General features: G+C 39.8%; 1 pseudogene across 1 annotated transcript; it reads right to left on the bottom strand.

Annotated features, from left to right (window-relative positions):
* Positions 1 to 3,185: 3,185 nt before the first annotated feature.
* On the bottom strand, positions 3,186 to 7,929 carry LOC145464267 (uncharacterized; annotated as a pseudogene). Its single transcript, XR_014041409.1, has 4 exons — positions 7,796 to 7,929; positions 6,723 to 6,945; positions 6,260 to 6,376; positions 3,186 to 5,232 (listed from the first exon to the last, which is right to left on the bottom strand). The product of XR_014041409.1 is annotated as an uncharacterized LOC145464267 (transcript).
* Positions 7,930 to 8,344: the final 415 nt, after the last annotated feature.

Here is an 8,344-nt window from a genome sequence, read left to right as displayed (position 1 = left end):
TACGGGGAGGAGCGCGGGCTCCTCTCCCGAACAGCGGCTGCTAATCGAGCTTACGAGTGGGGTATAATTCAGGGAATAATCACGAGAGTACCCTAATGAGTCAATTTAGCGCCCGGGAGGGGCTCCGTTAATTTTGGTAAATAAGAGGCGCTTATTTCATTTTTGAGAAACAACCGAATGTTCAAAACAAAACTTTGATAGAGTGTGTTCATTGCCACGCAATAATCATTAGAATGAAAACCTATTCAGTGGATAAAGTCAAGAAATTGTGATATTATACACGATAAACAAAGAAGACAGTTCTCCAAGTTTGAGGTGCATGCGTTGTCCCAAAGTTGAAATATTCGTCAAAATGTTCCGCGCAAAATTATAGAGCCTAGTATGGAGTCACCACGTTAGCAGACCTCCTTAGTCCTCCAATGTGGCGGCCGAAAAATAGTGTAAGCATCTGGAACTTACTTTGGTTGTCTAGTTGGCTGATTATCTGAACCGAACCAAAAAAACATTTACACAAGCACTTTTCCTGATACTTTAACTCCTAAAATGGCTAAGTATCACGAGACAAGAGTATAGTTTTCGGCAAACGTGATCTTAGCTTTATGTCGCGCACCGCCATAACTCCGAAATTCAAAATGCGCTGGTTTCCAAACGAAGGGCGCTATTGAGCTGAGAAGTTGTAAACAGACACAAATTTAGCATCTCTTATGCCTGATGAGAGTAAAACCTTGAGTGGCTCTTTAGTTTTGGATCTGAGAATTTGATGACATCACGTGAACACACTCCATACGGTATGAGGACATTCAGGAGACAGCCGCTTCGTAGTTTCCTTAATTGCGTTCTCAAATTCTCGTCAGTATTCTTTCTTGAGGAGAAGTGGGTGTTTCACATGGGATGTGGAGTGTAGATGTGCAACATCCAAAGTCATACAGCTGAGGAGGTTAATGTCAGAAAAAGACAACAGACAAAAGAGACTCCATTCTCTTTAAGCCCCAGTGTAGCAAGTCAACAGACTTCACAGTTGCCACAGAAACCATTCTTTGGGGTCAGTTCAATGAAATTTCCAAGCAGCCTTCTACGCAACACCCTGAACGCCCAAACTTTTTTTTTACCACCTGCGCCAATGTTCTACACTTTGGTCTTTCTCGTGGGTTTCACGGAGGGGTGTCACGATTTTCACTAAATTTGACTGAGCGTCACAAACATAAACGACGTTGTCAAATTCTACGCAAAAACCCGTTGGCTGTTTAAACTTGCATTCGGCTACTGGTCCATCTTGTCAACCTTCTACTTCACTTCCAGCAAACTTGTGGATGTTGTTGTGGCGTGACACGCGTGACAGCTCCTTCGATTACATCGAAGATCAGATGTTAGCCTGGGACTTCTGTGATTTCTGACCATCCCATCGTTCTGTCTGGTGGGCCGAATGGTGGATCGTTTGATGGTTAAATCCTGTCATGTTGATTCGGCTATTCGATCGTCTGCTCAGCCAGATGTGCGCTCGTTGTTGTTATTGTTGTTGTTGTTTTTTTCCGACTAGGCGTTCGTTTGCATTTCTGTTTATTTTGGCTGTCGTCTAGAAAATATTTCTAGTAAGCCAGTTAAAGGTGTATGAGAACAGAACGAAGAAATTAACTCTTCATGTTTTTAAGCTGTCAGTACTACAGAGAAATACTCTTAAAACTTGTCATATAGCAACCACTCAGCTGGCCAAAAAGACGACTGAATGGTGGTTTTTCTTGATCTTCCAAAATACTTAAAAAATTTGAAAATTTCGAGGGTCCGAAGCCATGCCGAATGGATCATAGCATAATTTAAACTCTTCTCTGGAGCTTTTGGTCGCTGTTTTGACGTTTCTCGTGTGTTCTTTTTTACTCGTGCCCGTTTCACTGGCATCTTTTCATGAACAATCAGCACAATTAAGGGATTTCATAAAACAACGTCAGGTTGTAAATCTCACGATGGCCTTGACTATAGGAACTCTTGCTGAAGTGTTTTGAATGTCTTGTTGACGACAGTGATTCCATGCGTTTTTAATACACGTGTATTTAATACACCTGTCAAATATTGTTTTGTGTTATCTGATGAAATAAGAGTTGGGCTACCCTTTCCTATACGATATTTCTGTAAGAGTTTAGAGTTTCACATCAAAGTCATTTCGTTAATTTGCCCTGTGAAAAATAGCACCGGAAACCAATTTAAAAAGTCCGAGGAGTTAAGGATTTGCAGCATTTTTCAGTACTTTTATTTTGATGGATTATTACCACCAACCTTTGCACATTGTTACCCTTATAATAGTACAAAACAAGTGTCTAATCATTGCTGAGCAAGTCATGAAACTTTGTTTGACATAATAGGTCATTATAGCAACATTACAACCTGTATAAAACACCTCTAATTTTAGCTTTGAGCCACAATAGCTCAAAAACGAGGTCTATCACCCCCATTTTTTTTATTGTTGGGAATGAATTAGCATAATAAAATGCAACTATCTGCAAAGTTAAAAAATTGCAGGAGCGGATTCAGAGCAACTTTAAATTTACGAAAAGTTAAAGCGGCTGTGCATCGGCTCGTACAAATTTTTTAAACTTTGCAAAAAGTCGGATCTTGACGCGTTTATTATTTTTAAACAAAACAAAATGGGGGTCACCCTGCTCGTTTTTGAGTTATTTTCGCTAAAAGGTAAAATTAAGAGTGTTTGTAACAGATGGTATTGTTGCTTTGGTAACCTATTGAGTGGAAACATTTTCATAACTTGTTCACCAATGATTGGGCACTTGTTCTGTACCATATTGTACGGGTAACAAAGTACAAAGGTTGGAAGTGATCCATGATCCATGATCCACTAAAGCACGAGAGGTGGAAAGTGCTAAGAACCGGAGGGAGCCACCTTCAACGGTTTACATAGCTGGATTAACAAGGTGATGCTTTTGTATTGCGTTATGCATTTTATTTTAAGGGAAACCGTTATGGCATTAAGTCTGTAATTTTTTAAGTCCCCTGAAGATATCTAGTAGACAACTCACTTAGAGGTATGATACAAAATCTTTTGTGAAAGCCTGTAACACTAGTTCCTATAGCAACAGTCCAACCTAACTTTTGAACGTGTTAAATAAACTATACAATCTGAGATTAAAAGGTGCTTTTTTTTGTGATCTTGTAATGTCGCGTGTAACTAGGTAGAGGGTCTATAACCGCCTACCAAAATGGCCCTCCATTTATTGGTTATTGGACAGATAAATTTGTCCTGTACAATGTTGTGCAAGATGCTTCAGCAAGTCCAACACCTGTTTTTGCAATCTTGAATGATCCCAAAAGTGTCATGTGTTTCGCTCATATTTTCGTCTCTGGCCCCCAGACTATTAGGTGCATATATTTTTGCCACACTGGTTGATCAAAGAATAGTGCGCCGTCCGCAGGAAATAATATTCATACCTCCAATTTCGCAAATAGCTACTTTCTCGAGTCAAAAATCAACGTTGCTTCTCACTGAGGAACGAAAAAGAAAAAAAAACAAAAACAAAAAACAAAAAAACAAAAAAAAACAAAAAACGGGAAAAAGAAAAATTCAAGCATCTACGTACAGCTCTAATCACGGTTTTATAACTTGGTCGGTCATCGTTAACCACGCCAAAATTATACTCTCGCAACCGGAATCTTATTGCCTACAAAATAAACACACAAGCATAACACCCTCAATGAATCATGGCTGGAAAAAAGAGCGGAAAACAACCAGTATATTTTCTTATTTTCCACTTGTTTTGTACTTAAGTTGTATATGTTCTGTGTTGTATATATTTGAATTAATATCCGCCTAAGACAAAGGTAATTCTCGATTTCCCTTAACTTATGTAAAATATTTTAATGCGAAATAAAAACTATAACTGCATTTAACCTGGAACCTCGCTGCCTTAAAATTTGATTGTTTTGTTCAAATGGCACACATATCTTGTCAGTGAAATTATGGCAGGGTAGTGGTTTGTGAATTATGAATGCGCGGGTAGTACGGGCTAGGAAGTCGGTACAGCAGTATCGGCTGGGTTAGGCCACGTTCCCCCACCCCTTCCATAAAAGAAAAGGGGACCGAGAACGGCAGTTATTGAATACAGTATAGCTAATGACAAAGAATGCCATCTCTGCATGCAGATCACTTTATTTTCTCATAATCACATTCAAGTACAAACGATTCTGTCTCTAGACGCTATACAAGCTTGCTGTCGCTATTATAAGCTATGCCACTTGGGATAGACATGAGCTGGTTACATTTCCGTTTAGGCGGAAAAAGAAATTGTGTGAACCGTTACAATTAAGTTTAATCTTTTAGGTTCATGTCAAGTAAGTGCGATTTGCTATTAACGGGGTGATCATTTCGAAACTTCAACATCTCTTTAAGGGAATTCACTTGTTTTCAGTTCCTGAGAAGTCATTGGAGAATTTACTGAGTTTCTCAATTTGCAGAAAAGCTGAAAAAACCGCCATTTTTCTCCACGACACACGAAATGACGTATATCGCAGGATATCTGCTGGGTACGCACGACAAATATTGAGAGAGCCATTACCACATTTAGACATTATCACAATATGAATAGCTTGAAAGATATTATCAACTAGCATCGCTCGCCGAAAAGCATGAATAAATGGCTACGAAATGAAGCTAATTGGAGACTTTATGGTGGGGTATTTAATAAACTTTTTGCTCTCACTCGGCTCCCGGAAGAGGAGCTGGAGTTCGAGAACACCGTCTTCAAAAGAGTAATTCCCAGGGCCTTGTTATCGCAAGGATGTTCAAATTTCGTCTTAAGAGTGCGTAAATTCAGTTATTTCTAAGTCCTGTTAGTTAACAATGCGACAAAAATCGAACGTGTTGTAAACTTGCTCTTTTTTCTTCTACGTTGATTGCGGTTACATGATCATGAAAGTGGCAATCTAAAGACTCGAAATTTCTACCCCTGTTGCTCTTCTGATTCAAGCATTTCCAACTGCTTGAGGTCTTTCTTGAACGCTTCTGTCTGTTCAAATAAGTGGCGCATAATGGGGTGATTACAGGTCTTTTTCTGTTCTTCTACGCAGCGAATATAAGCTTCATCTGAAAGATCGGCTGCCTCAGGATCTCCTTCCTCGAGCTCATCATGCTCGAACACTTGAAAGCTTTCAATGAAGCACTTCTTCACGGCATCTCCAGCGCATTTGTAATAGCGATCATTCTCTGCAGAGTGGATAAATGTGTTACTACTTCTTACTTTCAAGATCCTTCGTGGCGTATTCTCCTGCCACAAGAATACCGTCCCTAGATTCAGACTGGATTTCAAGATACTAGGGTTTACAATCAATCTTCTGAGAATTTCGCGCAAGTAAGCGTGCGAGACAAGATGGTTGCGTGGTGCGCAGAATGTATGCGCACTAACAAAGGAGGCACTGTCCTTAAGCTCCCCCCTCTCAAATAAGCCCCTCTCTAACAACCCCTCTTTTCAGAGGAAGAAAGTTATAACCCCCCCTTTCTCTCTCTCTTTTAAGCCCCCTCCTTCCCCTTATTCTTCACAACCAAGTTAATTATAGGCTGTATTAGTAATTAATCACGACCATAACACTTCATGAGGACTGATCTGGTGTGATTTATTCACGCCTTGAAAGTTCGGATTTCGTTGAAAAATAACTTTTACAACACGTATAATATCACTCAGTTCTCCATATTAGACAGTCATTGCCCTGGTCCAAAACAGGAAGTAGGGGAGCATAACTCAAGTCTGTTTCTTCCTCCTTTTTTTTTTGCTACTGGTAACGCGTTCCAGTAAATTAAATAAGGGCTCATTTCAAATAACCCCCCCCCCCTCTATAAAGTCCCCCATTAAACTGCTTAAAATAACTAAGTCCTCCGGGGGCAGGGGCTTAATAGAGGAATTACAGTACATTGTCAAGGAAAGGAAGTTTATTATGCTATACAAAGTGGTTTTAACTTTTAGGTCTGTGGAGAAAACCCTAGTGTGTGACCATTCAAATGAAAGCTACTGAGCAGTACTTTTATGTGGTGTTGTTTATTGTGCCGTTCATGGTGGGTCTAACTTTTAAGTCTGGAAGAAATCTTTAAGTGTGACCATTCAAATGAAAGCTACTGAGCAGTGCATTCCAGTGTGGCTGTTTATTAAGCTGTACAAGGTAATATTAGTGGTTTGAGTCTGTCGATGGATTCTTCGAACGCAGCCATTCAAATAAAATCTACTGAATAGTTCTTTCATTCTATTCTTGTACTTCAAAAAAACCATACCTACCTGAGTCCAACACAATTTTCTTAAGGTCATCGTACTTTATCCCTGGACAAAGATTTGGTTTCTTGAGAAGACAAGAGATCTGATAAGCCGTCTGCCAAGCATGTATCATATTCCTTTACGTCATTAAATAAATAAATAAACAAAAAATAAATTAATGAATAAATAAATGAATAAATAAATAAGTCACTGGGCTCCTGGTAAGAGAGTGAGTGAGTGAGTGAGTGAGTGAGTTAATGGGTACGTAGTTGGCCAGGTGGGTGGGTAGGTTAGTGAGTGAATGGGTGGGTGGATGAGGGAATGAATGAATGGACGGATAGATACATGGGTGGCTCCATAGATGGATGGATGGGTGGATGGATGGATGGATGGATGGATTGATGGATGGATGAGTGAAGTATAGTCTAGTTTAAATATATCTTGGTTTAGTTTGTCTGGCATCGATTTCGTTTGTGAACTTACCCCCATTGTTAGGCAGAACAATTTAAGGTCGTCGGCATCTGAATGAAGATTTAGGCGCGCTTCCATTGCCTTCTCGCCGGCAAACTCAGCGGCGTTTGTCTTATGACACTACGATTGGTTCGAGCACCCGTAACTTGGAATTCATGAATCCGTTCGCAGCAGAGATAAAATTAACAGCAAATAAAACGGTGATGATCTTTGAAAACATGGTTGAACTTCGTTTCTAAAGAATAAACACAATAAGGGCTGTTTTTAATATCATTAAAACAAAGCTGAAAGAGAGCAAAGCTAAGCCCGAAACTTACTGGTTGAGTTTTGTTTGAAGTTGGAAATAGTCATTTTCAGAGTTAGAACTGAAAATAGGAAATATGCGATATCAGAAACTTTGGCGAAGCTGAAACAAATACATTTACGCTTAGTGGGTTGGCGTCTGTAATACTTGACCAGCAGAACGACACAGCTTGTGTTTGTGCTCAGACGACTGTTACACTTAAAAAAGTGAGAACTCAGCGAAAAGGAAGCTTAACCGCGGTCAACAGTTTTGACGAAAAGCACCAGCGTATGCCAGTTAAACTGTATAAACACTTCTTGAAAGTTCCTGCTCTCAAGAAAATGAAACCAGTTATAAACAGAAGTTTCCCGAGCATTTTTACTCTGAAGCGAAGGAGAGTAGTTTGTTTGGAAGGGTAAAACCATTTATAAACAAGATTATATTTGGCTCTCTTTAGTCAATATAAAGGCTTTAGGGCATGTATCTTCTAAGAGCAATGTTAAGTTCTATGGGAGTGCATTTTTTCTCTCTCGAAAACATCATAAACAAGTCAGAGAAAAAACATATCAACGCAAGCTACATGTACCGTAACCTCCCAAAAGAAGTTGCGCGAGCTCTAAGCAGGCGACTTGCTCTAATATATGAGGCCTGTCTTTTATCTTGCACATGTACGGCTTGGAAGCTCAGCTCTGAGCTTCAAGCTAAGACATAAATACTGTCGCACCGAAGCACAACGCCAATTACTTGAAGCGTTAGTCTTTTAAATTTCTGTTTTGCATCCAAAACATGCAGTAAAGCTCACCGTTTAATGTCGCTAAGTCTTCGTCCTAGAGCTGTCCTTCAAAGCCGAAGTCTTAGGACTAACTAAAACAAAATTATTGGCGCGGAATATCTTATAAGTAGGGCGCCACGCTTTTTATCCGGTCGAGCGAAACGGCTTGGAGGCCGTCTTTTTTCTTCCATCAATTTGCACACCACGCTAAGTTTTATTTATGGTTCAGCATGGGAAGGTCTCGCAAGTTTTGGCAATAAATAAAAATTAAATAAAAGTGCCGCTTCAACTAGTAATAGTATAAGGCGAAAGGAGTTTATGAAATGGCATTTGGCATGACTTGCGGAATGGCGTGATTATGTGGAATGTGATATATGCAGAGTGCTCAAGAAATTAATACAACTGGAAAGCGCGCCCTTTCTGCAGTTCTGATTGTCTTGGATCATAGATCGCGTCTGACAGCCTAGAGAGTCAATAACAGCAACAACAACAACAACATGATAATTTCCGATCTCGATCACAGCAAAATGTTGGAAAGCAACTCCCCGTGCTGTGCAGAGTACAAGTTCTGTGCATAAC

This window comes from Orbicella franksi, chromosome 12 (genome assembly GCF_964199315.1).
Source record: "Orbicella franksi chromosome 12, jaOrbFran1.1, whole genome shotgun sequence".
Taxonomy (NCBI): domain Eukaryota; kingdom Metazoa; phylum Cnidaria; class Anthozoa; order Scleractinia; family Merulinidae; genus Orbicella; species Orbicella franksi.
The sequence above is the reverse complement of the archived record's forward strand: the minus strand, read 5'-3'. Positions and strand labels throughout refer to the sequence as shown.